The sequence below is a fragment of the Varroa jacobsoni genome, unplaced genomic scaffold, assembly GCF_002532875.2.
Source record: "Varroa jacobsoni isolate VJ856 unplaced genomic scaffold, vjacob_1.0 scaffold_857, whole genome shotgun sequence".
Taxonomy (NCBI): domain Eukaryota; kingdom Metazoa; phylum Arthropoda; class Arachnida; order Mesostigmata; family Varroidae; genus Varroa; species Varroa jacobsoni.
Window position 1 is genome coordinate 132,472 of NW_019213759.1, and position 16,124 is coordinate 148,595.

The following is a 16,124-nucleotide window of genomic DNA, read 5'->3' on the forward strand; positions in this document are numbered from 1 at the left end:
ACTTCGGATTAGACAGAGACAATAAAGTGTTTGATAGTCCGATGGCTCTACTGAGTATTTATATTGGTGTTGATCTACTGGAATACTCGAAAACCATTTTACACAGTAAGCAAATGATACTCCGGATTCGACCGTTCGATCGCTTCATTCTCTGTAATAGCTGGTAAACAACTGCACGAAGATGCAATGGGCAACCTGTGTCCTTCTAGGGCTGTTAACGCAAAGAAACAGCTGAAACGAGTTGATGAGTGATAACAAAATTGTTCGGCGTACTATTTTTGTTTGACTGTACCTTGCCCATGGAGAACTTCAAAGAACAAAGAAGAACACGCGTATCACACAAAATTTCATTTTCTATATATTCCTATAGTAGGTATGACAAAGTTTAAACAAGCTGAACTGAATACATCGGCGGTGTGAGCTGCCAGGTTCGCCGATGATCACGGTCGCGCGGTGAAACCGAACGATCCTATATCACCAACAAAAGCGCTACCAATAAGGGTTGTGATTCGTGGTAGTGGTCGTCGAAACCGTTCGTAGTTACTGTAGCTGTAGTAATAGAAGATTATGGCAACAGAGGGTACTTCCACGAGAAGTACGTGGGGGCACGTCTTGCCTCCCTGGTCGCCGCCGCTCGCTTAGCCAGCTTGTATGCCAGTTTCCTTCGTCGTTAGATGTGATATGCATATTATGCGTGCGTCGCTCGCTATCGTTGGCTTTCTGCTATCAAGAGAAATTGCTTTCGCTGTTGCGGTAGTTGGTTCAACCAACGCCGCACTTCTCTTGTGACCCGCGGTACGCACCTATGGCTACCCACGAACCCTGCAGAGATAAACCATTGGGTTAGAAACGCTTGTAGAAATGCAGCAGGTGGGTAGACACACGTTCTTTGCTGCAGCAGCAGCAGCAACGATACGTAACACAAGGTCTATTAGCTCGGCCTGTTATTCTGGGTTAGAGTACAGAAGCAACGAAAGAGACTCTGCATAACGATGACGGTGAAGGCAGCGAGGAGGTTTGAAAACTGCAGATATTGTCATTTCCGCTAGAATGTCCTACTAGCGATGTGTGGTGGGAGTGACGAAGGAAAAGACATCATGTGAGGAACCTGAGAGGGCTTCCCTAACGAAGGCGGAAGAGTGGCTAACTGCGGATTGCACTTCGTAACGGCTTTTTCGCTGTTCCTACCTGCGACTCATCTAACAATGTTGAGGAAAGTTACGGGAAAGCTCCTGCTCTGTGCGTCGTCTGGCGTACCGTTGCTGCGAAAACAGAATTGTGGAGGTAAGTAAAGCAGTAGCAGTTGCATTACTGCGAAAATGGCAATGGTTTCAAAAACTAAAAAGCTGTTGCTTCCCTAGCTAACAACTCCTGAATCCTGAAGATCTGCCAAATGACTGTGTGAAAAAAGGAAACGACACACGGATAGGTACTGGCCGCGTTCAGGCAACAGTGGGCTAACAATTATGGCGATTTTGCTGCGTTTCTTTAGTAAGCGGCGGACACTGAGCTGTCAACAAACGCTTTATACTATAGAGGACAAAGACGACGGCGATATAAAGTGAGGAAAGAAATGCGCTCAGCGAAGGAGATCGAGTGAAGCTACAGCGAGAGGGCATGCGCTCACATATTTATATTATTTATTTTATGACCAGCGGGGACACAGTGCACCATGGCTACTACCCATCTTTCGTGTCGCCCATTACCATTACTAGCACCAAGAGCAGCATTCATGCAGTACATTCGAAGCACTATCCGATGTTAGCCACGTGCGCTAATCTCAGGTATTACGTTCCTGTCTGCTAGCGTCAGCCCCACCCCCGTCTGCGGGTTTTTGCCCCTCTTTTCATCTTTCGATGCCCCACGCTCATAGCGGCAACTCTGCTCTTCTCCAGAACCCGTATTGAAGCCCCCGTGGCAGCAGCAGAAGCTTGTCTTCTTTGGCTAGACGAACCGAACGCTGCTGTCTGCTCCAGGTGAACCCCAGCTTTCGAAAATGAGGGGGGTCGGTCGCTCGTTTTCTGTGTATGTCTGTGCCCTGCGTCACTGCTGACTGCAATGACGCCCGATGAAAATGAGTGTGTAGTGGAGGGCTGACGAAACTCGGCGGGGAGACACCGAGAGCGAAAGACAGAAGTGTCCCAATAGGAAGGGGCAATACAAAAACTATGGCGACGGCTCCCGCCGAGTGCATTGCTTCTCTTGCATTGCCTTGCTCAACTCACCTGCGACGATCCCCTGCGAAACTTGCTTTTCTGCCTGCAGCTCACTGCAGCTCGCCACCTCTAAACATACGAGGAGCGGGCATAAAAAACGGTAAATTTTGAATTTCACAAGCGAGCCCTTCCTTCCCGCCGCCGCCTCCACCTTCATAAGCCTCTAGTCGTCTGCAACCCGGTGCCGCTGCAGCTGCTTCTCATTGTCGCCGTTAGATCGTCGCTAAGCGCCATGGTCCGGCGACCGTCAGTCGGTGAGCGTTCCCGGGATCTCAGTTAGTGGGGTGCCAGCGGGCTCCGTGCCGCCAACAGAAACTGCAAAAACAAAGGCAAAGTTTGCGAATACCATGGGAAAGACAGTGTTTTAACAGAATGCGGCCTCTGCCATCCTGTTGGTTGCGATTCGTCGTCGTTGCATCAAACACTCAGGACAAGAACATTTCACGAAGCAGTGCCCTGGATGAATCCGGAGGCAGGACTGAGAAGGAAATTTCTATCTCAGGTCTGCTGGCGGTTCAAAACGAACCGTTCTAGTGAAGTCTCCGAGCTCAGCATTGAACTCATAAAAACAAAAGTGATACATACCCGCAATTAGAAACGACAATCGGCTGCGGTTCCAGCCCAGTGCAAAATGAGTGGGTAGATAGAGAGATAGATGAGCCAAGCGTTTTAGGCGTTTGGTAACGGAGCGTTTTAAGTTAGGTTCACGATCACCGGGAGTTTTTTAGGGTATCATTTTAAGGTTATTTTGCATGGGAACAGTTAGTAGTTAGTTTATGATATTTTTTGTGTGCTTAAGGATATACATAGATGTATCCCGTACGCACCGACAACACCCTCCTCATTATTGCTTTGAAATTTAAAAAGTACTACGTTATTTAGTACCAGTTATCGCATGGCGTTTGGACTAACATGGAAGAATCTTTGACCAAACCCAAGGAAATTAACATTGCATACTTTCTTCTATAATCTACAGATTGCTCCCCATTCCAATCTAAAGAGTTTATGCATATATTGTGGGGCCTTTCTATTCGAGCTTCGGCCGTGTGCCCTACCCGAAACTCTGAGGCAGCCTTAAGGTGTTAGGTATGGCGACTTACGCTCGAGAGACACGTCGTTTATCCACCGGATCTAGTCAAGCCGCTTATTCGGCCAAATACCTTCGCACTTTGGCCTAGCGATTGCGCGACTAGCTTCGTTGACCACCAAGCTTCATTGCTCCATCGCTTGGGCGCAACGGAGCTAACGTAACCCCTATTGAAGCCCATCAACAGATAGGACACACAGCCAACGTAAGCCTTTGCTTCCACTTTTTCTTCTTAGTTTTCGCTTGAAGACAGCAACGTTATTTCCACAATCTGCATAAATTGGCGGAGTGGCGACAGCACTGGTCGTTCCAACGAGCGCAGCGACAGTGGCGCGGTAGCGTTAATAGAAGTGGCTGCAAAATTCAAATTTAATTTAACTCTCAATCTTTTCTTCCTGCTGCTCTTCGCCTACGACGAGGCGTTAGACGCTGAGGCAGCGTGTGCCAACAAACCTTACCACCCATTGTCATCATACTAACTAAGCTTTAGCTCATTCCGCCATACCCTTTTTTAGTCATCGTCGTCGTCCCCCAGACACGCATTTCGTCCTCGACAGTCTTTCCACCGATTGAGGACGCTTACGGGACCGGAGGCCCAAAGGTTCTTGGGGATTGCAGTCAATCCAACCCTTTTTCCTATTTGTATATCTCACCGCCTCCCTCGTAACTCGCGGCTTTCGCTCGTGCTTCATTGCTTTTTCCAGTTGTTTAGCTTGCAAGTTGCACCAAGATCGTGGCAAGAGTTCAAAAACCTGAAGTCAATTCATGGCTATCCCCTCTCCCTTTATCTCTCATCTTTTTCTCAATAGTTTTGGCTGTGAGGAGAAAAGTTGTAAATATAAAGGTTGATGTTGCGCAAATGGCTTGTGGTGCTTTTTTGCTGGGATTTTAGGCGAAATCATTGGTAACGATTGGAGCGTGAACCCGTGTGTGGGTGACAAGTAATAAAAAATATGCGTAACAGAAAGACAATAATTAGAAACTGCGAGGATTAGCAAAGAAATCGATGTAAACTATTTAAGTTGCTGTCGTCAAACACTTGCACTTGTCAGACTGGAAGCGCAAAAACTACTTATTTTTAACACACATATATATATATATATATACATTTCTGTCTTAATACACTCACTCTGTCTACAAGTTCATTCATTTCGGATTATCTACCGTCTGGTCGACATTGTTCCACAGACTATCCCGCAATCCACCTGCTTCTATCACAATCCACTTGACTGAGTACCAGCATCATTACCTTAACATCCTCTGCCACCCAAAACATCGGATACGAACTGCGTAAACAACTACGATGCATAGGCCTGCTAAATCACAAGCCTTTCATGGGAGCCCTTACGCAGCAAATTATTGATATATTGTGAGCAGCGCTCTCCGTTGGTGCGTCCATTGTTGTTGTTGCGGGTGGCGACGGCCGCAGGCAGCAGGCCGAGTACATGTTGTTGTGCACATAGTTGAGCATAGGGGTTGGGGGATGTTGTGTTGTGGTATCTATTCACAGGTCGCTTTCACTCGCTTCACTGCGTCTGATTGCTTGCTTGCTCGACCACCCGCCCGCTCGATGATGGGGGCTAGTAACGAGCAAGTAGCCATACTGCTGCAGTTGTTGTTGTTTTTGTTGTTCTGACTCCAATGCGTTTCTCGCATCGCTCTTTTATGCCGGTGGACTGCTGTCGACCGGCTCGAATCAGTCGACCTGGCCTGATTGCCACTCTTCGCGGAAACCCTTTAGGCACGTGCCAGCCTCGCTCTATAGTCGATAGATAGGACGGCCAGTAGCAGTAGCAGGCAGCTAGCCAGAATCGGTACACGAGAGAGAGAGAGAGAGAGAGAGAGAGAGAGAGAGAGAGCCCTTCATTCATACTTGAGCCCGGCCGGCCGGCCGGCCGGCCGGCAAATTGGCTTAGAGAGAGGCTCCATGATCTGTTGTTGTGACTCGTGGCTCTCTATGTTGTTGTTGTTATTATTGTCGTGCCGCTGATAAACTGAGGGAGATGGGGTGGCATGACTTCGACACTGGTGTCACCCTTCGGAATAGTGGCACAACTACACTTAACCGACCCACCGCCATATCATGATTTCATTTCAGAGAAGGCAATTGCCAATTTAAATTGGTGGGGGTGTAGAAGAAGGGTGCGAAGGAAAGGAAACGACATGATCAATAATAACAACCGCAACACATACGCTAATACAGACTCAAGAAACGCGAGTTGAAAAACTGATCTACGGAATTTATTTAGCTTGCTAATTGAAACATTTGTTGACTTTTACTGAACAAGACGCTTTGATATCTGTCCGGATAGGGGATGTTGAACGTACAACCACAAGGTCTCGAACTCTACCCATAGCCAAAACGAAGTATCTTTCCAATTAAATTTCTAATTCCACTCCATTGTGCGGTTACGTTTAACAAAGTAAGCATCATTACACCTAATACCCGTAATGGATTCGAACCAGACACCCACAGTGCCACAGCCACTATTGTCCATTACAGGCGTCTTAGTGTTGAGAGATTTGAGCCTTTTAATTAAAAAACAAGTGATAACATCAGTCATGGCGATGTGATTCGCCATATATTTTCTTATCAGCTCCAACCAGTCTGCCAGCCTTCTTCCCATTTCCGACGAAATGAACGTTGCTTAGCCGCAGTATTCCGTTAGTCCAAAACGAATCTTATGCTGTTTATCAGGCCTATTCATGACCGGACGTTTGCCCCGCGGAGCCAGATGACAACAATTACATAACAAAGCGCCGCGCCATTCTTATCGTTTCCATCTTACTCTCTGGCATTTTAGTCATTGTCGTAATACCGTCGATGTCTCATAAAGATTCTTACCTCTCCCGTGCCCGTTTTTCGTAGCGAGCACCGTCCACCCGGTGAAGCTTCTCCCATTAGTACTCGTCAGAGATTCTCAAACGATTATAGCGCGGTAACCGCAACATGAGTATGCCACAGCACGCTCGTAGAAACCAGCTGACACTCATTTACGTGTATGACGCAACATCGAAATGCGTCCTGTTTATCAACAGTTACACACAGGAGGCCAGAGCCAGCTACAGGCCCATTACGATAAAAGCGGCGCAACAAGCTGCCTGTACAAGGCCCCGTCAGTAAATGGGCTACCTGCATCGCTTGCCGATTTGATCCTGACTTATTTATTTAAACACACACCATCTATGTGCTATCGACTTGCATACTGTAGCAGTGTGCTTAGTTGGAATTGATAGAAGGTTTATTGCGGCATGGCCTATCCTACTGTGAAGCCTTTTCCAAACTGTCGCTATGGGTTGATCAGCGTAGGGATGCGCTGGCGCGACTCTGGCTTGTTCTGACCGACCCTAACTATCGTCTGATTGCAGTTTAGCTGATGATGGTAATCTCATAATAACACAAAGAGTCAGCAAGTTGTATCAGCGGCATGCGGAATGCGTGGTTATCAGACGCAAGATCTTATTAAAATGTGTCGTTACTATAGCCCGCCACGTTCCGATCTGTAAATGGTTAGTTATTCTTGTATACTTATTCTAAGATAATTATCGCCAATCTAGCCACATGTAAGTAAATACGCTGCGTCATCTCGTCTGCCTTTGTCCGTCTACGCAGAGGAAATTGTCCCTTTTAGAACTACTAATTACTGACTTTGGTCTTTGCCTCTATCGGATCACATCGACATCAGAATAGGGATACCCACGCACAAAATGATGCAACAATTTTCAGAGATATTCAATACTCTCATTTGCCTCTTCGTACCGCTCTTAAAAGCACTAGAAGAGGTTATCAAGCAAGGGAGGTCCTTTAGAGGCCTCTACACACAGACCTCTTGATGTGGCGGAAATTACCTATAACATTTTGTGTAATAACTCTTCATTCATTGCCAAACAGTCTCTACTTTGGTTAAACCACCGCACTACATCTGTCCCAAGTCCACTTTTCTTCTTTCTTAACATCGACATTGCGCTATTTATTGCAAATAAGCTTTGTTTGCTGCAGTTAGCTTTATTTCTCGTTTTTGGTAAGGTTCAAACGGTGACGCCGCCACCTCCCGTCGCTTCATCACCGCCATCATGCGCCGCTCGGCAATCCCGAGACCACGTTTACCCTTTGATTTTCAGCCAAGGCCTAAACAGGCCCCAATCTATTGGCCTAAATTCGCGCCATCGTCAGTTCGTGCTGGAAAACGATAATAGGTATGTATGTGTCCTGACTGATTGGCGGACACTGCTGCTCGTGTTCAGTGAATGAGGACAACTAAATACAATCCGCAGTCGCGTTGAAGAAGAAGATGCACGATTCGCTCTTTCCGCTTTGTCGCACTTCCTTCGAACGCTCCTTCATTCAATTTGCTCGTGTGTAGGTGTGTATTGTGTTCGGGATGCAAAAAAAGAGTTGTGCCCATCAGTGCGCCGGGGCTCATTCTAGTTACTTGTTCGGCGATCCTTTCAAACGTGCCTCGAGGTGAAGCAGCGAAAGCGTTGTCGAGTAGCGTGTGGGTTACATTCCAGCACATCGCTACGGACAGCCGCCGGTGTCACCAGTCATCTGTTGCTGTAAAACGTGGCACGCGAATGTCTCGGTCAAGGTTCAGCCTATTCTCTCTCTCTTTTGTTTTTTTTTTTCCTCTTTATTCGATCGTTGACTAGCTTGCTCTAGGTCTCTCAACGTGCATGCTACTGCTGGCGTTTTACATATTTCTATTTCTCCATTTGCCTGTCTGTAAGTCGGCCTTTGTGTCGGCTACTCTTTACGGTAGTTGCCGCTCCGCGTCCTGCTGCTACTTAACCCGCTGATCTGAACTGGCTAATGTGGCAGGCTATGTCTCGCACGGTTTTTACATGTGGAGACCGCGCGCACACGGTCATAAGAGCAGTAGTACAGGACACCCGCTGACGCTGCCGCGGACGAAAAACCTCGAAAGACAGCCTCCTAGCGGCCGAGGGCGGCCGCGCTCGAGCGTGGACCAGCGACTGGTTAAATCCATCCGCAGAAAAAAAATACCTATTTTTAGTCGTTTGTAGTCGTGTCGGGAATGGAAGCGAACGCCCAGTACTACTACAAATATACAGCCAGCAAAGCGGAGTGAGCTTTTTGTGCTGCTGCTGCCGCTGCCGCTGCTGTAGGCGCGCTCTGACCTTAGTTTTTCTACATTTCTGTCTGGGGGAATGCATCTAAAAGCTTAATACACAGCAGGTCGCTTTCGATTTTTGTCGTAAAATAAGAACGAAGGCGAGCTGGAATGAGATTACCTGTGAGAGGCACAGACGGTCGGTAGGGATGTCTTATAGCCTCACATAATATTATATATATTAATAGTATAAGGTACGTTGTGTTAATTCCTCTATGGACGGGGCGTCTTCGGTGGTAACAGAAGCAGCTACATACTCATAGTTTGCACGATTGTTGCTTCGATGGAAAGCAAAGCATAGCTGAACATCGCCGGCTTGATACAGGATAGACTCGCCAATAGGTTACGGTAGAGGGGCTAGGCATCGGATCGCCATGCCGCAGACCAGTGCAGCAGCGAGCGTGCCTTAGCGCTCTGCCCGTCAGCAGAGTCCACAAGAAAAAAAAACTATAGAGGCATCTGGCTCGTGCACCTCAAGGACACTAGCTACGCCGACCAGCTACAACCGCCGGTGTCGCTCACCTACTCAACCGGATGCACGAGAGGATGCATGCTCCATGGTGCCACCGAATCTATGGTCTACGGACAGCAGAAGCACCGGATACAATAGAAGAGACAACACAGTATACACACTTAACAAAATCGTACGCCAGAAATCATACATATATCGATACCTAACATTTACTGTATACATTTATAGGCGTACAGCCAAATGTGTATAGTAAGCATCGTACAGAACCGTAAATGATATCGCTACTGTATGTTCGCACAAGGCAATATATATACACACACACACGCATACATATATATATAGTTACTTTCTGCGTCTGTTTCGGATCTTAGGGACGTGCAATGATCTCCTAATTGCACCATACTTTCACAGCTGCACACATTCTAGCACTTACTAACGTAGAGATTCATTTCGACATTGTGATTTAGGCCACTCGACTGGAAATGTGGGTAACTTCCCGTACGACCTCAAGCTGAACCCGATTATGCTGCGTCGACCGCCATTGGCGAAACGCTAGTTTCTCCAGTCCCATTGCCGTCTATCGCTGCTACCTTTGAACTCCTAAAAATTGAATCTGATTGCACAACTGCATTCATACCCCATCGGCCAAACGGCGAGGTGTGATCAAAATATATAAAAAGTATGACACGACGACCCTGATTCAAGCTGGACTAAAGTGAAGTCGTTCTGTGCCGAGACCCGCCACATATCAGTTCGTATCGTTTCGTGGCTAGTTATTCCGGTGCTTCATAATGTCGGATATTGTACATTGAGCCGATTTTTTAGGCTCTGTCCTTCCCTCGCTTGCTGTTTCTTATAGTTGCTTTCTCTGCGACGATGCTAGTGATGATGTTGTTGTTGTTGTTGTTGTTTTTGCGAGACTCCGATCGTCTCAGCACTGCGCGGCTGGTTAGTGACGGCAAGTGCCTGTCGCTACTGCGAGCTTTCATCTTTGCATCCTCTTATTTCTCGTTGTAGGCCATTCTCTCCTCTGTTTTCGTGTGGCGATCTGAAGATCTAGTGCAGGGGAGTTGGGTCGCGCGAGTAGCCACGCGCGGCCGAACATATGACCCCGACCTCCGTTAGACTCAAGGTCACACGCAGATGCATGGTCACGGCTAGATTCATGTATACACACACACACACACACACACACATATATATATACTAATGGAGCGACGCAGCTAAAACGCCACATGTTCTGTACGCACTGTAGCCATATAGAGTCCATATGAATTATAATGACAGTAACTATGTCGACGTCCGTTTCGGTAGACCGGGTCTAGCCAGACGGAATGGACCAACAATACGAAGGAATTATTTAGATTGCCATTCCGCAGCAGGCACCACGCACTCGGCAAGGGCCTGAGCTCATATCAATGCCAATGAACAACAATGCACTCGACGAAGACATTGGACCCCATTGGCGGATTGACACTAGGCTGAATATAAGCTGGACCGTTCTATCGTATTGATAAAACGCTTCTAACAAATGCATCGAGCGTTGTCTGTCATAGCATGTACTAATCGGAAGTGGATGCGTAACGGAGGTTGTGACATGTACGATCTGGTAGTAGTCGTACTAGAAGGAAATAGGTAGACGTGGCTACCTGTAAATGCGGCCTGTGATCATCGTCGTTGCTACCAGCCAGAATCAACTAATAACGCTTAATAATATCAATACGTATTTAGGGCTTAATCAACGATTACCGCTAAGGTAACGCGCAGTTGAGTTGATGGTCGTCTACTGCTAAAGAAGACGACGACGACGACACGCATCGTGAGTGGTAAATACATAATAGGCGTAGGTATATATTATAATAGTTAGGTTGTCCCTAGAGGACTCTTGCGACCGATAGCAAACGCATTAAACATATCGATTTTGGGGTTTAGGGCGTTCCATTTGTTCGATGAACTGATTTCCGGGGCCGGGCGATGGGAGTAGACCTAAATAACGCGAATGACAATCTGTCTCATCAGGACGCTTCATGTGTCTATCAAGCGAAACTGGAAGTTATGATTAAAGGCAATAGAGGTTCAGATGGCAGCATGTTACCTTTACCTTAACTAGAGTTAGAAAATAATGAACGAAATGCAAAATAATAGAAAATTATATATGCCGATATAATAATGTATCTGATTACAAATGTGTAGCCAAATTTCAAATGCTATAATATTCTAATACCAAGGGTTTTATTCTAGGTTCTCTGGACTAAGTGATTTTTAAGGGCTTCCAACAGACGGGCATGTATCTTGACTGTCCGTATCGCTGGATAGAAGTAGTTAGTTGTTACAATATTGTGTCTTGCATTGCATCTATGTTTGAGATATGACGTGCTGTATATGTATATCTTGTTGTTTACCATTAAAGGCTATTGTCATTTCTTTTCGATGGTAGGCCTGCTTTCGGGGAACTGTGCACACATGCTAAGACATCATTAATAAACCAGTTCTGCCTTCAGCTACGAGCTAAGTGCATTTCGAGATGCCGCGTCCCGCGATGGTCGCTTTCAACAGCGTTCAACTCTGCTTGATTCGAGAGCATTGTCAGGGACACAACCGTTCAGTCTACAGCAGAATTCTAACCCTTAACATTTCAGTCTATCCGATACAGTTAGTATATGTGCAGAAGAGGTAAAGCCGAAATTGCTTATTCTCTTGCCATTACTAGCGGTAAACAGACTATTACTAGCGCCTAATTTTTTTGCCCAACGGTCGGATAAAAATGACATTAGAGAAACGACTAGAAGACAAGGGAAAAAGCAAGGAATGGTATATATAGCCTGCCATGCACCCAGTCAAGTGGCCTCACTCACATCTACACAGGCGACGTTTTTAAGGAGCCCCTCTAGCCAATAAAGGAATGACTCGAAACCATGATAACCCAGGTTTAGAACAACAAAAAACAGAACAGAAAAGGACGAGCAGGCATAATAATAATAATAATAAGGAAACGGTGATCTCGTTTTCGAGTCTTCGTGACGAACCCGGCCGCGCTTCCCACTAGGAAGTTAAGAACAAGAAAAAAAGAAAAATAGGTAAGGCATAAAACTAACTTTTCTAAAACGAAAGACAAAGGAAGAGAATGAAAGGTCGAAAAGAAATGCGTTTCTGGAAGTGGAGCCTATTTAGGGCGCAGCTCAAGATGGATAGACAGACCGACTGGGGAAAATTGCAGATGTCTATTTTCGCCTTTGCTCTCGGGGAAAGATATTTCGCTCGTTAACAAAGGGAACCGCGGTCACAGTCGAGAATACTGCACTTAGCCACGCGTCCGGCCGCGATAGAACATCGCCGCATGGATGAAGGAAGCGATTCACGTTATCAGCCCAAGGACGCGCGACATCAGTGTTTTAGTAGATATGTGTACATATATGTGTGCGTGGCTGTAACAGCGAGCATTACACGAGTATGATGATGAGTGAGGAGTGCCATTGTAGAGCTGTTGTTGAGTAGAGTAGGTAGAAGTATCGATACCACGAGGAAAGGCTTATACGTAGAAGCCATGTTACATTTAACTCGTCACAGGTCCACACGCATGGCATGTAGTAAATATATAAATAGCGATGGGTAGAGGTGAACAGCAATTTTTGTTTTAAAGGGCTAAAAAACGAATGAAAAATCAGCATCATATCTGCTTTTAAAAAGTGTCGTTAAAGTATCAGTTTTAAAAACTTTCGTTAGGGAGTGGAAGGATTCAATTAAAAAATGTTTGATATTATTCAAATAATAACATTTCTATAGTATCATTCTATATCTTCGATGATAAAAATGTTTAGGATACGTGTACACCCACAATCGTCAGTAGTGGTCACCTCTGTTAGACTTGTCGGACGAGCATATGCTTCAATAGGCGGCCCCTCGTAAGGGGGTCATGAGCCAGTTGGGAACTAGCTCGGGGGTTTCCTCAAGAAATCGTGCCTCTTCCTTTTCCATGCATACTAATCGAGTTGTACAGGGACGAGAAGATGCGTGATGCATTCAGGAGCGAAGCAGTGGTCGCTTTGTAAACGGATACCTTAAGTAGGATTCAAGGTGGGGGTCAGTCAATGAGCATTTCGTGCGCTGCCAGCCCATCCGGTCACGACTCTATGTGTATAGTATCGAAAGGCATTGAAGAGCGAACACTTCAAACGAATTGCTGCATCATCGCGTCGTTCTGATTCAGCAACTAGGATTGAGTCGAAGTCAAGAAAGCTGAGAAGACTCTCTGTCCGATCGAACTAACTTGGAGATTTCTGATCTTTCTCCGATGCCGCAAACAAGTAGTCAGCGGTTTCCTAGGCCAGCGAATGTGTATATTGCCATAAATTGAGCGAGCGGCTGACCAAGGAGGAGTGAAACAATGATCCATAGTCTTGACATATGGTCTACGGAGTGGGTTGTCGCCTATGATCTGACACTATGGTTGTTGCCGATATTCCTGCTATAAATAAGTTAAACGTATGCACTCTGATTAGCTAATTTTAATACAAAGCATCATATAAATGAACCCCCCCCCATATATTTCGAATGCAGTAACAATGACGACAATTATATTGAAACATTAAAACAGTGCTAATAATAAAGAGGATTGCTACGGTGTGGCTGACGCATATGTGATGTGATCATCAGGCAGGCGACAGGCATCCTTTGTTGTTTAAGTCTGCCGCAGTCCACTGGCAAGCTGACGGGTAGCAAAATGTGTGTAGTGTTGTCGCCGTATGTCGAATCACTAGTGGAGAATCCGTGGACATCGCTCGCTCATTAACGTCCTCATAGGGACTTCCTTTCATCCGGCCTTCGTCGTGATCGGCCAAGACAAAACTGACAACTGGGAGAAAATTCACACCGTTGTTTTTTTCTGTAGAAGAAAGATCGACTCAAAAGCTCCGTAATTACTACACATTACGCACATGGAGGGATCCCTGCATGATCGCTATGCACAATAGAAATATGCACACATACAAGCATGCACACTACAAGCTGTTCCCCTCCCGTTTCGCTCTAGTATACGTTTGTCTGAACGCCCACGATTAAACATTAAAAATCCTCGAACCTGATAGGAAAACACAACAGACACGAGAGGTGCTGCAGTTGCCTATAGGACAGGCAACCCTGAAAGCGAAACTCGGCCGGCTTCAATGCATTCCGAGGGAGCCGACACGAGGAATGCCGTCGTATTGAAGCTGCCATTCCCCTTGGCGCGTCTGCCGTACTGCTCAGCCCCTCAGCCTCTAAGCATCTATTATCGCACCATCGCTATTTAGGTCATATTAATGGTATACACTTAATAACGTGGTAGGCACGAAGAGTAAAAAATGTGCCCGTATCACGCGTGGTAATTACTTACTCAGGTATTGCAGCTGCGACCAGAAAGTGTCCATGCAGTAATGTGATCGCATGTACTTAGAAAATATTAATAAATGATCTGAGTGCTCGATGATGGATGTATTTTTTAGGTTTCCGTCGCGTTGTAAAATGTGTTTCATACAGCTGTGTCGAACTTGTATGTGTCTTCTGCTGCAGGTCCGTGCTGTCCTTCCTTCTGTCCATATACATTTTCAAACCCTAGAAGCCTGAAAATTAGTGTTTTATACCTAGTTATCTTTTATTGTTCACTGACGCTTTGTTTTGTGCGGAGGTTTGATTCGATCCGCGCACGATCTACTTTTGGCTTTTATCCTGCTGACCTTTCGTAGTTGCAGCTGATGAAACGGCGATGTCGAACTGGCGCGTTGTTGTTCTGTCTCGGCGAGCTTCTCTTCGTCGTTATTTTCCGGCTCACGTTGATCGATATCGGAGTCGGGCGTCGAGGTTGCTGCCCGTTGGGCAGCACCCCCACTGCCTTCTAGCGAGACAACTCTGTCAGAGCTTTGCTGGCTGAGGGCTTCAGCCGCCCTTTGAAGCAGCCAAACTGATAACGCCGTCGAAGCAATTTTGTCGTGTCGGTGAAACCGTTTACTCGGAACACACCGCTAAACTACCGAACAAGATACTCGATATATTTTGTTTACTCGCTCAGGGTAATTTGTCGAAATTGAATTTATATTACTAATAGCTGTCGTATTAGATTTATTATATTACGGCGCAAGCTTCGCGCACGGTTTCTTTAAGCTCGGACAGGGTATCCGCGCATTGTTCGCCTATGAGTCGCTCGCCTTAAATCGCTCAGCAGTCGTTGTTATCGTTGCAGCTGTTAGTGGATACGACGGCCATTAATACCTGTACACGATTATCAGAGAGCTGAGCAGGGAACGGACGTCTTCTCGAGGAAATTTTTTTTCACCAGCCAACTGGAATAGACAATAAACAAAACGAACAATAGGGTTAGCTTCGTCGTTCTTCAATGGCGTTCGAAATGTCTAGATGCATGACGGACGTAGCATATATATATATATATATATATAAAAAATTGATTACTTCATTCTTATCAAAAATGATATTCGGTATAAAAACAAACTAAATAAACACATACGGACTTACGGTGTTTGTCACATTTGCGTGTGTGTATATGGTAGAAAACGCGCATGTATATACATATATTTATGTATATACATTTACATTTTCACCTATCGTACGTATACGGCCAAAGGCCTCTTTATTGGAAAAATCGCATGAAGACTTGAAGATGGACTAATGCTAGACACATAGACAAGTTGATTTGTCAATACCTCATACTACCCCCGTCCCGTCTCCGCCCCGCGGGTCGTCAAACCATAAAAAGCTGCCGGGCCCACTGGCCTGCGTGCATGAAGGTTGTTTTCCGAACAATGAGATGTTATTTTGTTATTCTTTCCTAAGCGCATTGACGCGACAGAGCGACAGCGGGTAGGTAGACGGAGTAACGACTGGAGCATAGAGCAGGAAAGAAGTCAACATGTGAACCAGTCATTGGGAAAAGAGACAAGACGAAGAGACTCTGAGCTGATGGATCATCAGATACGATCTACGTACAGCGTGTCTTGGCCATCGGCAGAGATGATAGATGCAGCGGCGGCGGCAGCAGGACATTGAGACGTCGTCAACCCGATAATCGTACAATCAGGTTGGCAATGAGCGGTCCAGCACACCGTCGAAGAAGCAAATAGCGTGCAGTAATACGCAGTGACGGCAGGATCCACAGAAAAGTTGGCCATCGTCTCGTTCGTATTATCTTGCTGCTGCTGCTGTTGCCATCGCTGCTACTGCCGCTGATA

At 46.1% G+C, this 16,124-nt stretch overlaps 1 protein-coding gene across 1 annotated transcript in view; it reads right to left on the reverse strand.

Annotated features, from left to right (window-relative positions):
• The window catches only part of FoxP (forkhead box transcription factor P), a 116,902-nt gene extending 101,636 nt beyond the window's left edge, over window positions 1-15,266 (reverse strand). The window contains exon 1 of the mRNA XM_022840301.2: window positions 14,619-15,266. The gene's annotated coding sequence lies outside the window, so the exon portion shown is untranslated. The remainder of the gene's footprint in view (window positions 1-14,618) is intronic.
• Between the last annotated feature and the right edge of the window lie 858 nt (window positions 15,267-16,124).